Here is a 22,658-nt window from a genome sequence, read left to right as displayed (position 1 = left end):
AAACCCCAAAAAATCCAAATAACCCCAAAAAAACCCCAAATAACCCCAAAAACCCAAATAACCCCAAAAAACCCAAAAAATACCCCAAATAACCCCAAATAAACCCAAAAAATACCCCAAGTAACCCCAAATAATCCCCAAATAATCCCCTAAAAAGCATCAAACAAGCCCAAATAACCCCAAAAAACCCAAAAAATACCCCAAAAAACCCAAAAAATACCCCAAAAAACCCCAAATAACCCCAAAACAGCCCCAAACAACCCCAAATAACCTCAAAAAAAACCCCAAAAAACCCCAAATAACCCCAAAAAACCCAAAAAACCCAAATAACCCCAAAAAAACCAAATAACCCCAAAAAATCCAAATAACCCCAAACAACCCCTTCACAGAGTTTCCCATGGAAACTCCCACACAGCTCCAGGTCCCCTCTGGAATGCAGATTTTCCCTAATTAACGAGCTAATTGCAGCACAGAACCCAAATTCACATCCAAACCCCTCATCCAGACAGTTTTCCACATAAAATCAACCAATTAATTAATGGGAAATTAATTAATAATGAGACAAATCTGCTCACCTTCCTACTGCAGAGCAGCCTCGTTCTCCAGGTGGAGATTTTTGATTTTTTTCTGGATTTTTTAATTTTTTTCTGGATTCCTGGATTGCTCCTGCCAAAGAAAATGAGAATTCAGATAAATCAGCCCAGAGCTGGGTCATTAATGGAATTAAAATTTGGGATATTTACCCCAATTATTTACATTAATTATCATTGGTGAGGGACATCCCCTTGATTTGATCAATATCCAATTATTCATTGGAAAATCTTTACTGATCAATAATCAGGATAATGACAGAGAAGTCATGGAATTTTCCTTTGGTTTTATAAATCACAGCTTGAGTGAGGATTTTGCATCATTTTTTTGGGGGGAAATATGAAAAATAAGAGGAATTTCCTCCATTTCAGAGGAAAATATGAAATAATTTTACATCATTTTTTTTGGGGGAATATGAAGAAAATGAAGAGTTTGCCCCATTTCAGAAAAGAATAAAAATAAGAAGATTTTGCATCATTTTTGGGGGGGGAATATGAAGAAAAGGAGGAATTTCCCCCCTTTCAGAGGAAAATATGAAGTAATTTTAATCATTTTTTTGGGGGGGAATATTAAGAAAAGGAGGAGTTTGCCCCATTTCAGAAAAGAATATGAAAAAGAGAATTTTGCATCATTTTTTGGGGGGAAATATGAAAAATAAGAGGAATTTCCCCCCATTTTTGGGGAAGAATATGAAGAAAAGGAAGAGTTTGCCCCATTTAAGAAAAGAATAAAAATAAGAGGATTTTGCATCATTTTTTGGGGGGGAAATATGAAAAATAAGAGGAATTTGCCCCATTTCAGAGGAAAATATGAAATAATTTTAATCTATTTTTTGGGGGGGGAATATTAAGAAAATGAAGAGTTTGCCCCATTTCAGAAAATAATAAAAATAAGAGGATTTTACATCATTTTTGGGGGTGGAATATGAAAAAAAGGAGGAATTTACTCCATTTCAGAGGAAAATATGAAGTAATTTTAATCAATTTTTTGGGGGGGAATATGAAGAAAAGGAGGAGTTTGCCCCATTTCAGAAAATAATAAAATTAAGAGGATTTTGCATCATTTTTGGGGGTGGAATCTGAAGAAAATGAGGAATTTGCCCCATTTCAGAAAATATGAAAAAGAGAACTTTGCATCATTTTTTGGGGTGGAATATGAAGAAGAGGAGGAGTTTGTCCCATTTCAAAGAAGATGAGGAAGAAAAATTTTCATCATTTTTTTAGGGGGGGAATATGAAGAAAGAAGTATTTACATCATTGCAGGGACGGTTACAGAGCATTTCACTATAAAAATGAGATTTTTTTTCACTATAAAAATGAGAAAAAAAAGAGATTTCAGCAGAGAAAAAAAGAGATTTCAGCACAGAAAAAAGAGATTTCAGCAGAGAAAAAAGAGATTTCAGCAGAGAAAAAAGAGATTTCAGCAGAGAAAAAAGAGATTTTTTTCCTCGCTCGCTGTTTGAACACAAATAAAATTTTATTTTAGTTTTGTTTTGGTTTTTTTTCTGGGCTGGGGTTTCTTTTTACCTCCCTTTTTCTCTGCAATGGGTTCAGGGGTGAGGAACAGCCAAAAAAAAACAAGTTTAAATTTGTTTTGGTTTTGGTTTTTAACAGGGATTTTGGACAGATTTCACATTGCAGGGCCAGCTCTGTGTGGAAATAACAAGGTGAGGGCAGGGAAAAAAAAAATAAAGGTGAATTTGGAATTGGCTTTGGAATGGGCAATCCCTGAGGTTCAGGGAATTCTGGAATGGTTTGGGATGGAAAAAAACTCAAATCCCACCAATTTCCACCCTTCCCAATACTCCAAACCTCTGGAATTGAACATTTCCTATTATTCCAGGGAGATTTTCCCACGAATCCCTGGATTCTGGGGAGGTTTTAGCTGGATTTGGGATGAGGGGATGGAAAAAAAGCACCTGGATCATCAGGATCTCTTGGAATGGGAAATCCCTGAGACTCAGGGAATCCTGGAATGATTTGGGATGGAAAAATCCCAAATCCCACCAATTTCCACCATTCCCAATGCTCCAAACCTCTGGAATTGGGGCATTTCCAGCCATTCCCATTGATCCAGGGAGATTTTCCACAGAACCACCCATGAATCCCTGGATTCTGGGGAGGTTTTAGCTGGATTTGGGAATGGAAAAAAGCACCTGGGTCATCAGGATCTCTTGGAATGGGCAATCCCTGAGGCTCAGGGAATCCTGGAATGATTTGGGATGGAAAAAGCTCAAATCCCACCAATTTCCACCCTTCCCAATGCTCCAAACCTCTGGAATTGAACATTTCCTATTGTTCCAGGGAGATTTTCCACAGAACCACCCACGAATCCCTGGATTCTGGGGAGGTTTTAGGATTTGGGAATGGAAAAAAGCACCTGGATCATCAGGATCCCTTGGAATGGGCAATCCCTGAGGTTCAGGGAATTCTGGAATTATTTGGGCTGGAAAAATCCCACCAATTTCCACCCTTCCCAATGCTCCAAACCTCTGGAATTGAACATTTCCAGCCCTTCCCATTGTTCCAGGTTTCTCCAAACCTCTGGAATTGGACATTTCCCATTGCTCCAGGGAGATTTTCCACAGCACCACCCACAAATCCCTGGATTCTGGGGAGGTTTTAGGGATGGAAAAAAAGCACCTGGATCATCAGGATCTCTTGGAATGGGCAATCCCTGAGGCTCAGGGAATCCTGGAATGGTTTGGGATGGAAAAATCCCACCAATTTCCACCCTTCCCAATGCTCCAAACCTCTGGAATTGGACATTTCCTATTGCTCCAGGGAGATTTTCCACAGCACCACCCACGAATCCCTGGATTCTGGGGAGGTTTTAGCTGGATTTGGGATGGGAGGATGGAAAAAAGCACCTGGATCATCAGGATCTCTTGGAATGGGCAATCCCTGAGGCTCAGGGAATACTGGAATGGTTTGGGCTGGAAAAATCCCAAATCCCACCAATTTCCACCCTTCCCAATGTTCCAGGTTGCTCCAAACCTCTGGAATTGAACATTTCCAATTGCTCCAGGGAGATTTTCCACAGCACCACCCATGAAAACCTGGATACAGACAGGAAAACATGAATCCTGGATGGAAATGGGATGGAAAAAAAGCACCTGGGTCATCAGGATCCCTTGGAATGGGAAATCCCTGAGGCTCAGGGAATTCTGGAATGGTTTGGGATGGAAAAATCCCACCAATTTCCACCATTCCCAATGCTCCAAACCTCTGGAATTTGGCATTTCCAGACATTCCCATTGTTCCAGGGAGATTTTCCACAGCACCACCCATGAATCCCTGGATTGTGGGGAGGTTTTAGGGATGGAAAAAAAGCACCTGGATCATCAGGATCCCTTGGAATGAGCAATCCCTGAGGCTCAGGGAATTCTGGAATGGTTTGGGCTGGAAAAATCCCAAATCCCACCTGGTTCCACTGCCCCAGGTTGCTCCAAGCCCCCAAATGATTGAAATTCCAGGGAATTCATCCCCACACACAAACAGGAACACGAGCTGACAAAATGGGAGATTCCAGGGCAGGAATTTTGGGATGAGATCCAACCTCCAGCTGCCATCCTGGCTGCAGAGGGATTTTCCATGGAGGTGAAGCTGCTGCCAAAATCAGCTCCACACAAACCAAATCACCCCCAGGTAAAACGAACTCATTAATGGCAAATTAATCAAAAATGAGAATTCCCTTCCCTCCAGGCCGAGCTGGGCTGAAATCCTGCAGGAACAGGATTATTGCTGTCAGTTTTCCCTGGAATTTTGGGCTGCTTTGGGTTTCTCCTTTTGTGCTTCCCTTTCCAAAGCCACACAGCTTTTCCTGCTTGTATCCAGGTTTCCTCAGCTCTATCCAGGTTTCCCTGCCTATACCAAAATTTCCCTATCTATTTCTATTTTTAAAAGAGTTTTTTTTTCCCCCTTCCCTGCTCCTGAGGTTTAATGGAATTATTGAATTATTTCGGTCCAAAGACTCTGCCAGGATCTAAAGGGATCTCTTGTATCGCTGACAACATCCCAAAAACAACAGGAAATTTAAAATCCACACCAAGAACATCCCAAAAATGGCAAAATCCACACCAAGAACATCCTAAAAATGCAGGAATTTTAAAATCCATACCAACAACATCCCATAAACAGTGGGAATTTTAAAATCTATACCAGGAACATCTCAAAAACAGCAGGAATTTTAAAATCCACACCAAGAACATCCCAAAAATGGGAGGAATTTAAAATTCACACCAAGAACATCCCAAAAACTGCAGGAATTTTGCTTTGCAGGGTTCTCAGAGTTATCCCATAGGTTGCTCCAACAATTTGGGGATTTCTCCAGTAAAATATTAAGTAAAAAAAAATTTAAATTTTAAATTTTAAAAATTTTTAAAATTAAAAAAATTAAATTGTTAATTAATTGTTAATTAAATTAAAAAATTAAAAAATTTAAATTGTTTAAAATCCCTAAAAACACCCCCACAAAAAACCAAACATTCCCCAGGGTGGGGATATTCCCCCAGCTGGGAAAATTTCACCATAGAAAAACAGGGAAAGGAGGAAAAATATCCAGAGGAAGGATTTGGAAGCAAGGTTTGGGTTTAAATGAGGTTGTTTCAATGTGGTTTGTGTTACACAAGTGGCCTCAATCTTCCAGGATCAGCAATTTTGTCCAGGCAATTAGTGACAAAATTAAATGTCTTAATGACCCCTGGGAAATGGGATCCATCAGTGATTGCTGAGCCAGGGCAGCTCCGTTTCTGCAGGATATAAATCCCCAAAAAAAAAAAGAGGGATTTGTGTCATTTCAGGAATGGGGGGGGAACTCAGAGCATGAAAAGCTCATTTCCCTCAGGAATTCTCCATTCCCTTCCCATTTTTCTCAGGATTTCTCCATTCTCTTCCCATCTCCCTCAGGATTCTCCATTCCTTTCCCAACTCCCTCAGGAATTCTCCATCTCCCTCAGGAATTCTCCATTCCCTTCCCATCTCCTTCAGGAATTCTTTATTACTTTCCCATTTCCCTCAGGAATTCTCCATTTCCCTCAGGAATTCTCCATTTCCTTTCCCATTTTCCTCAGGAATTCTCCATTCCTTTCCATTTCCCTCAGGAATTCTCCATTCCCTTCCCATTTCCCTCAGGAATTCTCCATTCCCTTCCCATCTCCCTCAGAATTCTCCATTCCCTTCCCATTTCTCCCAGGAATTCTCCATTCCCTTCAAATTTCCCTCAGGAATTCTCCCTTCCTTTCCCATCTCCCTCAGGAATTCTCCATTTCCCTCGGGAATTCTCCATTCCCTTCCCAACTCCCTCAGGAATTCTCCATTCCCTTCCCTTCTCCCTCAGGATTTCTCCATTTCCCTCAGGATTCTCCATTCCTTTCCCATCTCCCTCAGGAATTCTCCATTCCCTTCCCATCTCTCCCAGAAATTCTCCATTCCCTTCCCACTTTTCTCAGGAATTCTCCATTCCTTTCCATTTCCCTCAGGAATTCTCCATTCCCTTCCCATTTCCCTCAGGAATTCTCCATCTCCCTCAGGAATTCTCCATTCCCTTCCCCTCAGGAATTCTCCATTCCCTTTCCCATCTCCCTCAGGAATTCTCCATTCCCTTCCCCTCAGGAATTCTCCATTCCCTTTCCCATTTCCCTCAGGAATTCTCCATTCATTTCCCTCAGGAATTCTCCATTCTCTTCCCAATTCCCTCAGGAATTCTCCATTTCCCTCAGGAATTCTCCATTCCTTTCCCATTTCCCTCAGGAATTCTCCATCTCCCTCAGGAATTCTCCATTCCCTTCCCTTCTCCCTCAGGAATTCTCCATTCCCTTTCCATTTCCCTCAGGAATTCTCCATTCCTTTCAAATTTCCCTCAGGAATTCTCCATTCCTTTTCCCATCTCCCTCAGGAATTCTCCATCTCCCTCAGGAACTCTCCATTCCCTTTCCATTTCCCTCAGGAATTCTCCATTCCCTTTCCATCTCCCTCAGGAATTCTCCATTCTCTTCCCAATTCCCTCAGGAATTCTCCATTTCCCTCAGGAATTCTCCATTCCTTTCCCATTTCCCTCAGGAATTCTCCATTTCCCTCAGGATTCTCCATTCCCTTCCCTTCTCCCTCAGGAATTCTCCATTCCCTTCCCATTTCCCTCAGGAATTCTCCATTCCCTTCCCATCTCCCTCAGGAATTCTCCATTTCCCTCAGGAATTCTCCATTCCCTTCCCATTTTTCTCAGGATTTCTCCATTCTCTTCCATCTCCCTCAGGAATTCTCCAGCCCCCTCAGGAATTCTCCATTCCCTTTCCCATTTCCCTCAGGAATTCTCCATTCATTTCCCTCAGGATTCTCCATTCCCTTCCCATCTCCCTCAGGAATTCTCCATTCCTTTCCCAACTCCCTCAGGATTCTCCATCTCCCTCAGGATTCTCCATTCCCTTCCCATTTCTCCCAGGAATTCTCCATCTCCCTCAGGAATTCTCCATTCCCTTCCCTTCTTCCTCAGGAATTCTCCATTTCCCTCAGGAGTTCTCCATTCCCTTTCCCATTTCCCTCAGAAATTCTCCATTCCCTTCCCATTTCTCCCAGGAATTCTCCATTCCTTTTCATTTCCCTCAGGAATTCTCAATTCTCTTCCCATTTCCCTCAGGAATTATCCATTCCCTTCCCATCTCTCCCAGAAATTCTCCATTCCCTTCCCACTTTTCTCAGGAATTCTCCATTCCTTTCCCATTTCTCCCAGGAATTCTCCATTCCTTTCCCAACTCCCTCAGGATTCTCCATTTCCCTCAGGATTCTCCATTTCCCTCAGGAATTCTCCAGCCCCTTCCCTGTTCAAATATTTCCCACCAGAAATTACAAGAACAACCTCACTGAGTTTTTTCGTTTTTTCTCCGTTTTGTTCCCGGTTTGGATGAAATTTGCGCCTCAGGGGACCCCACATCCATCCCCTACCGAGGACACCCCAAGTGCACAAATCAGGGCAAAAAGGGAAATTTTTGGGTTATTTTTTTTTAGGAAAGTGAGGCAAGAGGAAGCAGCGGTCACATGAGGATGTCCAGCCCCCAGAGCAGCTGCTAATTAGCGTCTCAGTTAATTAGCGGGCTCGCTGGGATGAGGAGCTCGGGGCTGGCAGCGACACAGCGCCCTCTGGTGGAGACTCCGAACGCAGCCTGGAGCCGGGAGTGAAGGCAAAAACCTCCTGGAATCTCCTAAAAAATTGATTTTTGCTCAAGAAACAGCTCTGGCCTGGCTGGGAATTCCTTGAGGAACACGGGAACAACTCTGGAGCTGCTCCTCAGGCAGGTCAGTGACTCAGGACCTTTGGATGTTCTTATCAAAACTCTGATTTTTTTAAAATTAGACATTTTTAAAGATGGAGAATATGGAAACTCCAATTGGAGACTCCAAATGCAGCCTGAAGCCAGGATTGAGGACAAAAACCCACTGGAATCTCCTAAAAAATTGATTTCTGCCCAATTCTGGCTGGGAATTCCTTGGAGGAACCTCTGGAGCTGCTCCTGAGGCAGGTCAGTGATTCATGCCCTTGATAAACCTTTAGATCTTCTTATCAAAACTCAGATATTTTTTTTAAAATTTAGAATTTTTAAAAATGGAGAATGTTGAAACTGCAATTGGAGACTCCAAATGCAGCCTAAAGCCAGAAGTGAGGACAAAAACCTCACTGAAATTTCCTAAAAAAAAAGATTTCTGCCCAATTCTGGCTGGGAATTCCTTGGAGGAACCTCTGGAGTTGCTCCTGAGGCAGGTCAGTGATTCACGCCCTTGATAAACCTTTGGATCTTCTTATCCAAACTCTGATATTTTTTTAAAATTAAGAATTTTTAAACATGGAGAATATTGAAACTCCAATTGGAGACTCCAAACGCAGCCTGAAGCCAGAAGTGAGGACAAAAACCTCCTGGAATCTCCTAAAAAATTGATTTTTGCTCAAAAAACAGCTCTGGCCTGGCTGGGAATTGTTGGAGGAACACGGGAACAATTCTGGAGCTGCTCCTGAGGCAGGTCAGTGACTCAGGACCTTTGGATCTTCTTATCAAAACTCAGATATTTTATAAAATTTAGAATTTTTAAAGATGGAGAATATGGAAACTCCAATTGGAGACTGCAAATGCAGCCTAAAGCCAGGATTGAGGACAAAAACCTCACTGAAATTTCCTAAAAAAAAGATTTTTGCCCAATTTTAGCTGGGAATTCCTTGGAGGAACCTCTGGAGCTGCTCCTGAGGCAGGTCAGTGATTCATGCCCTTGATAAACCTTTGGATCTTCTTATCAAAACTCAGATATTTTTATAAAATTTAGAATTTTTAAAAATGGAGAATATTGAAACTCCAATTGGAGACTCCAAATCCAGCCTGAAGCTGGGAGTGAGGACAAAAACCTCCTGAAATCTCCTAAAAAAAGAACTTTCTGGAGGTGTTTGGGTGTCTGTGGGTGCTGCTGGCACCTACCTGGGCAGGTGTCCCCACCTCCTCTGGCACTTGCTGCAGGGGGAAAGGACAAATCTCCTAAAATTAAAAAAAAAAAAAAAAAAGAGAATTTTCAGCAATTGAAAGGATCCTGCAGGGAATTCCAGCTCCTCTCAACAGCAGCTGAAGCACCTCACACCTTTATCCCCATTCCCATCATCCCATTTTTCCCTGTTTTTTTCCCTGCTGGAATCCCATTCCTGAACTATTTAAAGCACCTCACACCTTTATCCCCATTTCCATCATCCCATTTTTTCCCTGTTTTTTCCTTGCTGGAATCCCATTCCTGAATTATTTAAAGCACCTCACACCTTTATCCCCATTTCCAGCCTATTTTTTCCCTGTGTTTTCCCCATTTTCTGCCCACTCCAAGTTGATTTAAATCCACCCAGCCACACAAGGAGTGTCCCCTTTATTTACATTTCAATCTGTTCAGAACCTGCCTTTAAGATTTTTTTTGGAGGGGGGATGAAATCCTAAAAGCCCTCACAGGAGAGGTTTAGTGAGGATGATGAAGGTGGCACCTGAGGCTTTTTCCATGCTCATCCATGGAATGGGGGATAAAACCCCAATTTCTGCCAACTTAGACCTGGCTTTGAACACAGTGATTGCAAAAGAGAAATTTTTGGTAGGGGGGAACCTGGCAGCTCGCAGGCTGTCAGTGTGCAATGGCAGCTCTGAGTCTGAAGGTGGCACCATTGGAATGAGGGATGCTGTCCGTCTGTCCATCCATCAATCCCTCCATCCATCCTTCCCTTCCTCCATCCGTCCATCCATCCATCATTCCCTCATCCGTGTCCGTCCATCCATCCATCCATCCATCCATTCCTCATCTATCCATCCCTCCATCCATTCTCCATTTATCCACCCATCCATCCCTTCATCCCTGAGTCCGTCCATCCATCCCTCCCTCCCTCCATTATCCATCCATCCATATGTCCATCCATCACCCCTCCACCCCTGTGTCCGTCTGTCCATCCATCCATCACCTGTCCACCCATCCATCATCCACCCATCCATCATCCATCCATCCCCATTCATGTCCATCCATCCATCATCCCTCCATCCATCCTTCCCTTCCTTCATCAGTCCGTCCATCCATCATTCCCTCATCCATCTGTGTCCATCCATCCATCCATCCATCCATCCATCCATCCATCATCCATCCATCCATCCATCCATTGTCCATTCATGTCCATCCATCCATCCATCCCCGTGTGTGTCCGTCCATCCATCCCTCCATCCATTCTCCATTTATCCACCCATCCACCATCCATCCCTTCATCCCTGTGTCTATCCATCCATCCATCCATCCCCATTCATGTCCATCCCTGTGTCCGTCCATCCATCCGTCCATCCATTCTCCATTTATCCATCCATCCATCTGTCCATCCCTTCATCCCTGTGTCCATCCGTCCATCCATCCCCATTCATGTCCATCCCTGTGTCCGTCCATCCATCCATCCATCCATCCATCCATCCATCCATCCCTCCCTCCATTATCCATCCTTCTATCTGTCCACCCATCCATCCATCACCCCTCCACTCATCCACCCCTGTGTCCATCTGTCCATCCATCCATCACCTGTCCACCCATCCATCACCCATCCATCCATCCATCATCCATCCATCCATCCCTTCATCCCTCCATCCATCCCTCCCTTCCTCCATCCGTCCATCCATCCATCATTCCCTCATCCATCTGTGTCCGTCCATCCATCCCTGTATCCATCCATCCATCCATCCATCCATCCATCCATCCATCCCCGTGTGTGTCCGTCCATCCATCCATTCTCCATTTATCCACCCATCCCTTCATCCCTGTGTCCGTCCATCCATCCATCATCCATCCATCCATCATCCATCCATCCATCCATCCATCCCTTCATCCCTGTGTCCGTCCATCCATCCATCCATCCATCCATCCATCCATCCATCCCTTCATCCCTGTGTCCGTCCATCCATCCATCCATCCATCCATCCATCCATCCCCATTCATGTCCATCCCTGTGTCCATCCATCCCTCCCTCCATTATCCATCCATCCATCATCCATCATCCATCCGTCCATCCATCCATCCATCCATCCATCCATCCCTTCATCCCTGTGTCTGTCCATCCATCCATCCATCCATCCATCCATCCATGTCCATCCATCCATCCATCCATCCATCCCTCCCTCCCCACCAACCATTCCCATTCCCTCTCCCATCCCAGGGGTTTCTCCCTTGGAAGGCAGCAGCCCCATCCATCCATGACATCCCTGAGGCTCCCACAGCAGAAACCAGGGAAGAACAACCCTGAGCCCCTGTGGCAGTGAGAGACCAGGAGAGAGACAGAGCTCCAGGCAGAGCTGCAGCTTTTCATCCCCTGCTCCTCCCCACGAGCAGCCAATTAAAAAGCCCACACACCAAATTAATTCCAGTTCCAGGGGAGCTGGAAATACACAGCCACTATTGAGGGTAGGGAAAATTGCTGCGTTCTGTTCCTTTGTCAGCTGGCAGAGAATGACATCTGCAAAAAGGGGGGGAAAAAAGGGAAAAAAAAGAAAAAAAAAAAAAAAAAGCAGATTTGGGATCCAGCAGAGCAGAAGCGAAGGAAAAGGAGGGAATTGAGGGAAGGAGCCTCAATCCCATGGACAGGGCAGGAGCTGGGCAGAGACCCCAGAGATCCCTCACAGCCCCCAGCTCCTGCCCTTCCATTTGTTCAGAAATTGGGAAACCTATCAACTTGTTTGGGAATTGGGAAAACCCATAAATTTGTTTGGAAACTGGGAAAACCCATCCATTTATTTAGGAATTGTGAAAATTCATCCATTTGTCTGGGAACTGGGAAAACTCATCAATTTGTTTAGGAATTGGGAAACCTATTGATTTGTTTAGGAATTGGGGAAACTCACTCATTGGTTTGGGAATTGGGAAAACTCATCCATCCATTTGTTTGGGAATTAGAAAAACACGTAAATTTGTTTAGGAATTGGAAAAACTCATCTATTTGTTTAGGAATTGGGAAAACCCATAAATTTGTTTAGGAATTGGGAAACCTATCCATTTATTTGGAAGCTGCAAAAACGCATCCATTTGTTTGGAAACTGGGAAAACTCACCCATCCATTTTTTTAGGAATTGGGAAAACTCATCCATTTGTTTGGGAGCTGGAAAAACTCATCCAGTTTTTTGGGAACTGGAAAAACCCATAAATTTGTTTAGGAATTGGGAAAACCCATAAAAGGGAGAATTTGCACCTGGAATGCCTCAGGAATTGCAGGAAAAATGGAGAATTTGCACCTGCAATGCCTCAGGAATTGCAGGAAAAAGGGAGAATTTGTACCAGAAATCCCTTAGGAATTGCAGGAAAAACTGAGAATTTATACCTGGAATGCCTCAGGAAAAATGGAGGATTTGTACCTGGAATGCCTCAGGAATTGCAGGAAAAATTCAGGATTTGTACCTGGAATGCCTCAGGAATTATGGAGAATTTGTACCTGGAATGCCTCAGGAATTACAGGAAAAATTCAGGATTTGTACCTGGAATGCCTCAGGAATTTCAAGGGAGAATTTTACCTGGAATGCTTCAGGAATTATGGAGGATTTGTAACCAGGAATGCCTCAGGAATGGCACAAAAAATGGAGAATTTGCACCTGGAATGCTTCAGGAATTACAGGAAAAAGGGAGAATTTATACCTGGAATGCCTCAGGAAAAATGGAGAATTTGTAACCTGAAATGCCTCAGGAATTATGGAGGATTTGTACCTGGAATGCCTCCAGGAATTGCAGGAAAAAATGGAGAATTTGTAACCAGGAATGCCTCAGGAATTGCAGGAAAAATCAAAAATTTGCACCTGGAATCCCTCAGGAATTACACAAAAAATCCAAAATCTTCACCTGTAATCCCTCCAAACCCCCAAATTTCATCCAAAACCATCTCAGGACTCTCCCAGCTTTCCCCAAACCGTGGATCTGATTGATTTTTTAATTTTTTTCCTTTTTTTTCCCTCCCAATGCATCTCCTGTGGTTTCTGACAAGCCCTCTGCTATTTCAGGAATGCTCATCCGCAGGTGGAATTGGATTTCTGCTCCCATGACTGACAACACAACTCCATCCTGCTATTTTCAGCCTCCATTATTATTCCAAAGGTGAGGAATTTATTTCCAGAAAAAAGCGTTTTTTCACACCTTAACGGGAAAAAAAAAATTGGGAAAAAATAGAAAAAATTAAAAAAAAAATCAGAATTTTTCAAAGTTTTGCCACGGGGCAAAAAGTGTCTGCAGCAAAGGGAATTAATGAGCTCATGGAGGGTTAAAATGGAATTAAAATCCCTGTTGGGATGGGGAAAATAGAATTAAATTGAAGATATTCCTCAGCACAGGCAGGGAAATGGGGATGGAGGCAGGAATGGGAATGCAGGAATGGGAATTGTCCCCATTTCTGCCACCGGGAGAAATTCCCAAAAATCCATTCCCAGCACCCAACAACACCACAAAAATTCCCAAAATTCCATTCCCAATAACACCAGGATAAATCTCCAAAAATCCATTCCCAACAACACCAGGAAAAATTCCTGAAATTCCATTCCCAGCACCCAACACCAAGAAAAATTCCCAAAATTCCATTCCCAGTTCAGCCATTGCACCCTCCCAATAACACCAGGAAAAATTCCCAAAATTCCATTTCCAATAACACCAAGAAAAATTCCCAAAATTCCATTCTCAGCACCCAATACCACCACAAAAATTCCCAAAATTCCATTCCCAGCTCAATCACTGCACCAACACCATCAGGATAAATTCCCAAAATTCCATTCCCAACAACACCACAAAAATTCCCAAAATTCCATTCCCAGCTCAACCACCAGGATAAATTCCCAAAAATCCACTCCCAGCACCCAACACCACCACAAAAATTCCCAAAAATCCATTCCCAATAACACCAGGATGAATTCCCAAAATTCCATTCCCAATAACATCAGGAAAAATTCCCAAAAATCAACTCCCAGCTCAGCCACTGCACCCAATAACACAAAAATTCCCAAAAATCCATTCCCAATAACACCAGGATGAATTCCCAAAAATCCATTCCCAGCACCCAACAAAATCAGGATAAATTCCCTGGAGCCTTTCCTTGTCCTCCAGCCCTCTGCAATTCCCAAAATTCCATTTCCAGCACCCAACAACACCACAAAAATTCCCAAAAATCCCAGGAAATCCCAGTAAATCTCAGGAAATCCCAATAAATCCCAGGAAATCCCAGGAAATCCCAGGAAATCCCAATAAATCCCAGGAAATCCCAGGAAATCCCAATAAATCCTAGGAAATCCCAATAAATCCCAATAAATCCCAATAAATCCCAATAAATCCCAGAAAATCCCAGAAAATCCCAGAAAATCCCAGGAAATCCCAGGAAATCTCAGGCAATCCTAATAAATCCCAATAAATCCCAGAAAATCCCAATAAATCCCAGGAAATCCCAGGAAATCCCAGGAAATCCCAGGAAATCCCAATAAATCCCAATAAATCCCAATAAATCCCAATAAATCCCAGGAAATCCCAATAAATCCCAGGAAATCTCAGGAAATCCCAGGAAATCCCAATAAATCCCAGGAAATCCCAATAAATCCCAGGAAATCCCAGGAAATCCCAGTAAATCCCAATAAATCCCAATAAATCCCAGGAAATCCCAGTAAATCCCAATAAATCCCAGAAAATCCCAGGAAATCCCAGGAAATCCCAATAAATCCCAGAAAATCCCAATAAATCCCAGAAAATCCCAAGAAATCCCAAGAAATCCCAAGAAATCCCAGGAAATCCCAATAAATCCCAATAAATCTCAGGAAATCCCAATAAATCCCAGGAAATCCCAGGAAATCCCAGGAAATCCCAGGAAATCCCAGGAAATCCCAATAAATCCCAATAAATCCCAATAAATCCCAATAAATCCCAGGAAATCCCAATAAATCCCAGGAAATCCCAATAAATCCCAGGAAAATCCAGGAAAATCCAGGAAAATCCAGGAAAATCCAGGAAAATCCAGGAAATCCCAGTAAATATCAATAAATCCCAGGAAATCCCAGGAAATCCCAGGAAATCCCAATAAATCCCAGGAAATCCCAATAAATCCCAGGAAATTCCAGGAAATCCCAATAAATCCCAATAAATCCCAATAAATCCCAATAAATCCCAGAAAATCCCAATAAATCCCAATAAATCCCAATAAATCCCAATAAATCCCAATAAATCCCAGGAAATCCCAGGAAATCCCAATAAATCCCAATAAATCCCAGGAAATCCCAATAAATCCCAGGAAATCCCATTAAATCTGCCTGAAAGCTGCAGAATTCCCACAGAACTCATGGATTAGAGGAAAAAATGATTCCAAATTTCAGCCAGAAAAAATTAATTCCAAATTTTTCCCTGGAAAAATTCCAAATTTTCCAAGGAAATCCTGGGGATCCATGGAATTGCAGCTCACCCACCTGGATCCAGAATTGCTCTCAGCTTTACCAAAAATTCTTTTAAAAAATAATTAAAAATATTATAAATATTTTGAAATATTAAAATAAAAATATTCTTTAAAAATACCAAAAAATTCGAATTCAAAATAAATGAAATAAAGAGCTCCTGAGGCTTTTAGATGGAAAAGTTTGATGAAATTAAACCCAATTATTGAACCCAAAAAATTAAACCCAATTATTAAACCCAATTATTAAACCCAATTATTAAACCCAATTATTAAACCTAAAAATTAAACCCAATTATTAAACCCAAGAAATTAAACCCAATTATTAAACACAAAAATTAAACCCAATTATTAAACCCAAAAATTAAACCCAATTATTAAACCCAAAATATTAAACCCAATTATTAAACCCAAAATATTAAACCCAATTATTAAACCCTAACCCTAACTAACACAATTATTAAACCCAATTATTAAACCCAAAAAATTAATAACAATTATTAAACACAAAAAATTAAACCCAATTATTAAACCCAAAAATTAAACACAATTATTAAACCCAATTATTAAACCCAATTATCAAACCCAATTATTAAACCCAAAAAATTAAACCAAATTATTAAACACAAAAAAATTAAACCCAAAAAATTAAACCCAATTATTAAACCCAATTATTAAACCCAAAAAATTAAACCCAAAAATTAAACACAATTATTAAACCCAAAAAAAAAACCCAATTATTAAACCCAAAAAATTAAACCCAATTATTAAACCCAATTATTAAACCCAAATTATTAAACCCAAAAAATGAAACCCAATTATTAAACCCAAAAAATGAAACCAAATTATTAAACCCAATTATTAAACCCAAAAAATTAAACCCAAAAAATTAAACCCAATTAATAAACCCAAAAAATGAAACACAATTATTAAACCCAAAAGTGAAACCCAATTATTAAACCCAAAAAATGAAACCAATTATTAAACCTAAAAATTAAACCCAATTATTAAACCCAATTATTAAACCCAATTATTAAACCCAAAAAATGAAACCCAAAAAATTAAACCCAATTATTAAACCCAATTATTAAACCAAATTATTAAACCCAGTTATTAAATCCAAAAAATGAAACCCAATTATTAAACCCAAAAAATGAAACCCAATTATTAAACAATTATTAAACAATTATTAAACCCAATTATCCTCGTGACCACATTTGCTCAGGGGTTTGCAAGAGCCAATTAAATGGGTAAAACTCGGATTAATTAATGAATTAATGACTGAGACAAAGCTCTCTCTCCCAGCTTGGCTTCCTTTCGTTTTTAATTTCATTTTAATTTGATTTTTTTGGGCTGAATGTGACAATGGGCAGGCAGGGAAGTGGATTTGTGGGTTTGGTTCTGTGCCTGGAACACTGCAGGAATTCCAGGATTTTGGAATTAAAGGTTTCAGGAATTCCAGGATATTGGAATTAAAGGTTTTCACTACTTTAAGAATTCCAGGATATTGGAATTGGAAGTTTCCACAATTTAGGAATTCCAGGATATTGGAATTAAGAGTTTTCCACGATTCAGGAATTCCAGGATATTGGAATCAGAGGTTTCCACCACCTCGGGAATTTCAGGATATTGGAATCAGAGGTCTCCAAAATTTTAGGAATTCCAGGATATTGGAATTAAAGGTTTCAGGAATTCCAGGATATTGAATCAGAGATTTCCACCACTTCAGGAATTCTTAGAGGTTTCCACAACTCAGGAATTCCAGGATATTGGAATCAGAGGTCTCCAAAATTTTAGGAATTCCAGGATATTGGAATCAGAGGTTTCCACCACCTTGGGAATTTCAGGATATTGGAATTAGAGGTTTCAGGGATTCCAGGATATTGGAATTAAAAGTTTCCACCACCTCGGGAATTTCAGGATATTGGAATCAGAGGTCTCCAAAATTTAGGAATTCCAGGACATTGGAATTAAGAGGTTTCAGGAATTCCAGGGTATTGGAATTAAAGGTTTCCATCACTTCAGGAATTCTTAGAGGTTTCCACAATTCAGGAATTCCAAGATATTGGAATCAGAGGTCTCCAAAATTTTAGGAATTCCAGGATACTGGAATTAAGAATTTTCAGGAATTCCAGGATATTGGAATCAGAGGTTTAAGGAATTCCAGAATATTGGAATCAGAGGTTTCCACAATTTAGGAATTCCAGGATATTGGAATTAAAGCAGGATATTGGAATCAGAGGTTTCCACCACCTCAGGAATTCCAGGATATTGGAATCAGAGATTTCCAAAATTTTAGGAATTCCAGGATATTGGAATCAGAGGTTTCCACCACTTCAGGAATTCTTGGAGGTTTCCACAATTCAGGAATTCCAGGATATTGGAATTAAAAGTTTCCACCACCTCAGGAATTCCAGGATATTGGAATTAGAGATTTTCAGGGATTCCAGGAAATTGGAATCAGAGATTTCCAGCACTTCAGGAATTCTTAGAGGTTTCCACAATTCAGGAATTCCAGGATATTGGAATCGGAGGTTTCAGGAATTCCAGGATATTGGAATTGGAAGTTTCCACAATTCAGGAATTCCAGAAAATTGGAATCAGAGGTTTTCACCACTTCAGGAATTCTTATCAGGTTTCCACAATTCAGGAATTCCAGGATATTGGAATTAGAGATTTTCAAAATTTAGGAACTCCAGGATTTTGGAATTAGAGGTTTAAGGAATTCCAGGATATTTGAATTAAAGGTTTTCATCACTTCAGGAATTCCAGGAAATTGGAATCAGAGGTTTCCACCACTTCAGGAATTCTTGGAGGTTTCCACAATTTAGGAATTCCAGGACATTGGAATCAGAGTTTTCAGGAATTCCAGGACATTGGAATTGGAGTTTTCAGGAATTCCAGGACATTGGACAATCCCACCTCAGAGCTCCCCACGAGCCCTTTACCCCGACCCCAGCTGGGAATTCCGGGGCTCTCCCGGCTCTGCTGCTCCCAAATCCTCTGGGAATTCTTCCAGAGCTTCCCTGGGGCACAAACCCAACCAGAGCACCCAAATCCCACCCTGGGCTCAATTCAGGGCTGGAAATGATTTTATAAAGCGGCAGCTCCGGCCCAAAGAGCTTCACCCGCCCTGGGGCTGGGACAGCCGGGGGCACTCCCAGGGAGGAAATGGCCCAAAAATCGGGAAAGGGACACCAAAATCAGCAAAGGGACACCAAAATCAGCAAAGTGACACCAAAATCAGCAAAGGGACACCAAAAATCAGCAAAGTGACACCAAAATCAGCAAAGTGACACCAAAATCAGCAAAGTGACACCAAAAATCAGCAAAGTGACACCGAAATCAGCAAAGTGACACCAAAAATCAGCTTTTTCCAAGGGACAGTGTCCAGCTCTAATGGGACAGGGACAGGCATGATTCCCAATGAGGAAACTGCCACCAAAATCAGGAAATTGCCCCCAAAATCAGCTTTTTCCAAGAGACAGAGCATCCAGCTATAATGGGACAGGGACAGACACAATTCCCTCCCAGTGAGAAAACTGTCACCAAATCAAATCAGGAAACTGCCACAAAAAACAAGAAATTGCCCCCAAAATCAGCTTTTTCCAAGGAGCAGAATGTTCAGTTGCAATGGGACAGGGACAGCCACGATCCCCTACCAACCACCAAAATCAGGAAAGTGTCACCAAAATCAGGAAATTGCCACAAAAATCAAGAAAATTCCACAAAAATCAGCTTTTTCCAAGGGACAGAGTTCAGTTCCAATGGGACAGGGACAGCCACAATCCCCTGCCAACCACCAAATCAGGAAAATGCCACCAAAATCACTTTTTCCAAGAGGTAAAGTGTCCAGCTCTAACAGGGCAGGGACAGCCACGATTCCCTCCCAGTGATCAAATCAAATCAGGAAAGTGCCACAAAAACCAAGAAAGTGACACAAAATCAAATCAAAAAACTGCCACCAAAATCAGGAAATTGCCACCAAAATCAGCTTTTTCCAAGGGACAGAATGTCCAGCTCTAATGGGATAGGGACAGGCATGATTCCCAATGAGGAAACTGCCACCAAAATCAGGAAACTGCCATCAAATCAAATAAGGAAACGGCCACAAAAATCAGGAAATTGCCACCAAAATCAGCTTTTTCCAAGGAGCAGAGTGTTCAGTTCCAATGGGACAGGGACAGGCACGATCCCCTACCAACCACCAAAATCAGGAAAGTGCCACAAAAATCAAGAAAATCCCACCAAAATCAGCTTTTTCTAATGCATGGAGTGTCCAGCTCTAACAGGGCAGGGACAGCCACAATCCCCTACCAGCCACCAAATCAGCAAAGTGTCACCAAATCAAATAAGGAAACGGCCACAAAAATCAGGAAAGTGCCACAAAAATCACTTTTTCCAAGGGTCAGAATGTCCAACTCTAATGGGACAGGGACAGGCATGATTCCCAATGAGGAAACTGCCACAAAAATCAGGAAATTTCCACCAAAATCAGCTTTTTCCAAGGGCCAGTGTCCAGCTCCTTGGAGCCAAGGGCAGGGATGAGAACTGAGGTTCCTCATTAGCCCAACGGGTACAGAATCAGAAATTCCCATGAATTTGTTTTATGGGGTATTTTTGATTTTAGGGGTGTTTTTCCCCCCAAAAAGAATTGGATAAATGATGGCTACAGAGTCACAAACTCCCATAAATTTGTTTTATGGAGGGTTTTTGGGGTGTTTTTCCCCACAAGAGAAGGAGATAAATGGTGGCTACAGAATCACCAATTCCCATGAATTTGTTTTATGGGGTATTTTTGTTTTTTAGGGGTTTATCCCCAAAAAAACCAGGATAAATGGTGGGTACAAAGTTACAAATTCCCATTAATTTGTTTTATGGGGTATTTTTGGGGTGTTTTTCCAATTTTTCCCCCACAAAAGAATTGGATAAATGGTGGCTATAAAATCCCACAAATTTGTTTTATGGGGTATTTTTGGGGGTATTTTTTCCATTTTTCCCTCCAATAGAATGAGATAAATGGTGGCTCCAGAATCACAAAATCCCATTAATTTGTTTTATGGGGTATTTTTGATTTTAGGGGTGTTTTTCCCCCCAGAAAGAATTGGATAAATGGTGGCTACAGAATCACAAATTCCCATTAATTTGTTTTATGGGGTATTTTTGGGGGTATTTTTCCCATTTTTCCCCCCAATAGAATGGGATAAATGGTGGCTACAGAATCACAAAATCCCAATTATTTGTTTTATGGGGTATTTTTGTTTTTTAGGGGTTTTTCCCAAAAAAACCAGGATAAATGGTAGGTACAAAGTTACAAATTCCCATTAATTTGTTTTATGGGCTATTTTTGGGGTGTTTTTCCAACTTTTCCCCCACAAAAGAATTGGATAAATGGTGGCTATAAAATCCCACAAATTTGTTTTATGGGGTATTTTCAGGGGTATTTTTCCCATTTTTCCCCCCGAAAGAACGGAAAAAATGGTGGCTACAGAATCATTAATTCCCATTAATTTGTTTTATGGGGTATTTTTGATTTTAGGGGTTTTTCCCCAAAAAAACAGGATAAATGGTGGGTACAGAGTCATAAATTCCCATGAATTTGTTTTATGGGGTATTTTTGGGGTATTTTTCCCATTTTTCCCTCCAATAGAATGAGATAAATGGTGGGTACAGAATCACCAATTCCCATTAATTTGTTTTATGGGATGTTTGTAGTTTTTGGGGGTGTTTTTCCCATTTCCCCCTCCAAAATAATGGGATAAATGGTGGCTACACACAGTCACAAATTCCCATAAATTTGTTTTATGGGGTGGTTTTCCCATTTTCCCCCCAAAAACAATGGGATAAACGGTGGGTACAGAACCACAAATTCCCATGAATTTGTTTTATGGGGTATTTTGATTTTAGGGGTGTTTTTCCCCCCAAAAAGAACAGGATAAATGGTGGCTCCAGAGTCACAAATTCCCATTAATTTGTTTTATGGGGTATTTTCAGGGGTATTTTTCCCTCCAATAGAATGGGATAAATGGTGGGTACAGAATCACAAAATCCCATTAATTTGTTTTATGGAGGGTTTTTGGGGTGTTTTTCCCCACAAGAGAAGGAGATAAAGGGTGGGTACAGAATCACGAATTCCCATTAATTTGTTTTATGGGGTATTTTGGGGGTATTTTTCCCATTTTTCCCCCCAAAAAACAGGATAAATGGTGGTTACAAAGTTACAAATTCCCATTAATTTGTTTTATGATCACAGAGCTGAAACCTCGATGCCTGTGGACACCCCACACAGCAGGGACACAAAGCCCTGTGGAACCTCTTGGGGATGGAGGGCCTGAAGAAAAATCCAAGCCATCACCAAAAAGGCCTCGAGTTGGCCAGGATTAACGGAGCTGCTGCCTCCCGTGCTCTGTCACACACCAAATCCCCTTTGGACACATCCACAAGAAGCTCACAGAGCTGGAAGGCGCCAATTTTCCCCTAAAAAAAACCAATTTAGCCACAATAATTTCACCCAAGCAGCAGCAGAGGTGTCTGAGGGCAGACACAGCTCCAGCCCAGCTGGTTTGGGTTTGGTTTAAGGCCACAGGATGGAGGGAAAGCTCAGGTTTGTCCCCAATCTCTGCTTCCCTGCACTTCCCCAACTCCTCAAGGTTCCCAGTGCACAGCTCCAAGTGGAAGTGAGGAGCAGGAGACAGATTTTTCTCTCTCTCTCTCTCTCTCTCTCTGCCTTTGTCTGCGGCACCCACTTACCTCCTCTACACCTCAAGAGCACAAAACCCAGATCCTGCAGCCACCCCTCCTTTATGTAACCCACACAATTCCCCGATCCTCCACCACTCCAAGCCACCCTCAACTCGCCGGCGGGAAACAAACAAGTGAATGATGCGATTGCCCAGCTCCCCAATCTCCTTTTTCACCCCCAAAACCTGGGGCTGGTTCATCACGAAATCACCCAACTTGGCAAGCAGCTGGCACCGAGCCATGCCCCTCATGGATTGCCGCTGTCCCTTGCCACCTCGCCCACCCAAAGATGCCCCTCACCACAATTCCTTCATCCAAAACCTCCCAAAAATCCGCCAGGGCCCTCTGTGCACCCCCAAACCCCCCCACGTTATCTCCTCACCCCGATCCTTGTGCCC

The 22,658-nt window shown here is 41.9% G+C and overlaps 2 protein-coding genes across 2 annotated transcripts in view; both read right to left on the bottom strand.

Annotated features, from left to right (window-relative positions):
* The window catches only part of GNG7 (G protein subunit gamma 7), a 39,820-nt gene extending 30,730 nt beyond the window's left edge, over positions 1-9,090 (bottom strand). The window contains exons 1-2 of the mRNA XM_074528828.1: positions 9,047-9,090; positions 576-666 (exon numbers count right to left, since the gene is read on the bottom strand). The gene's annotated coding sequence lies outside the window, so the exon portion shown is untranslated. The remainder of the gene's footprint in view (positions 1-575; positions 667-9,046) is intronic.
* The window catches only part of DIRAS1 (DIRAS family GTPase 1), a 30,177-nt gene continuing 8,099 nt past the window's right edge, over positions 581-22,658 (bottom strand). Inside the window, exons 3-4 of the mRNA XM_074528826.1 lie at positions 9,047-9,103; positions 581-666 (exon numbers count right to left, since the gene is read on the bottom strand). The gene's annotated coding sequence lies outside the window, so the exon portion shown is untranslated. The remainder of the gene's footprint in view (positions 667-9,046; positions 9,104-22,658) is intronic.

This window comes from Zonotrichia albicollis, chromosome 29, assembly GCF_047830755.1.
Source record: "Zonotrichia albicollis isolate bZonAlb1 chromosome 29, bZonAlb1.hap1, whole genome shotgun sequence".
NCBI lineage: Eukaryota > Metazoa > Chordata > Aves > Passeriformes > Passerellidae > Zonotrichia > Zonotrichia albicollis.
This window is presented reverse-complemented; position numbering and strand designations above follow the sequence as displayed.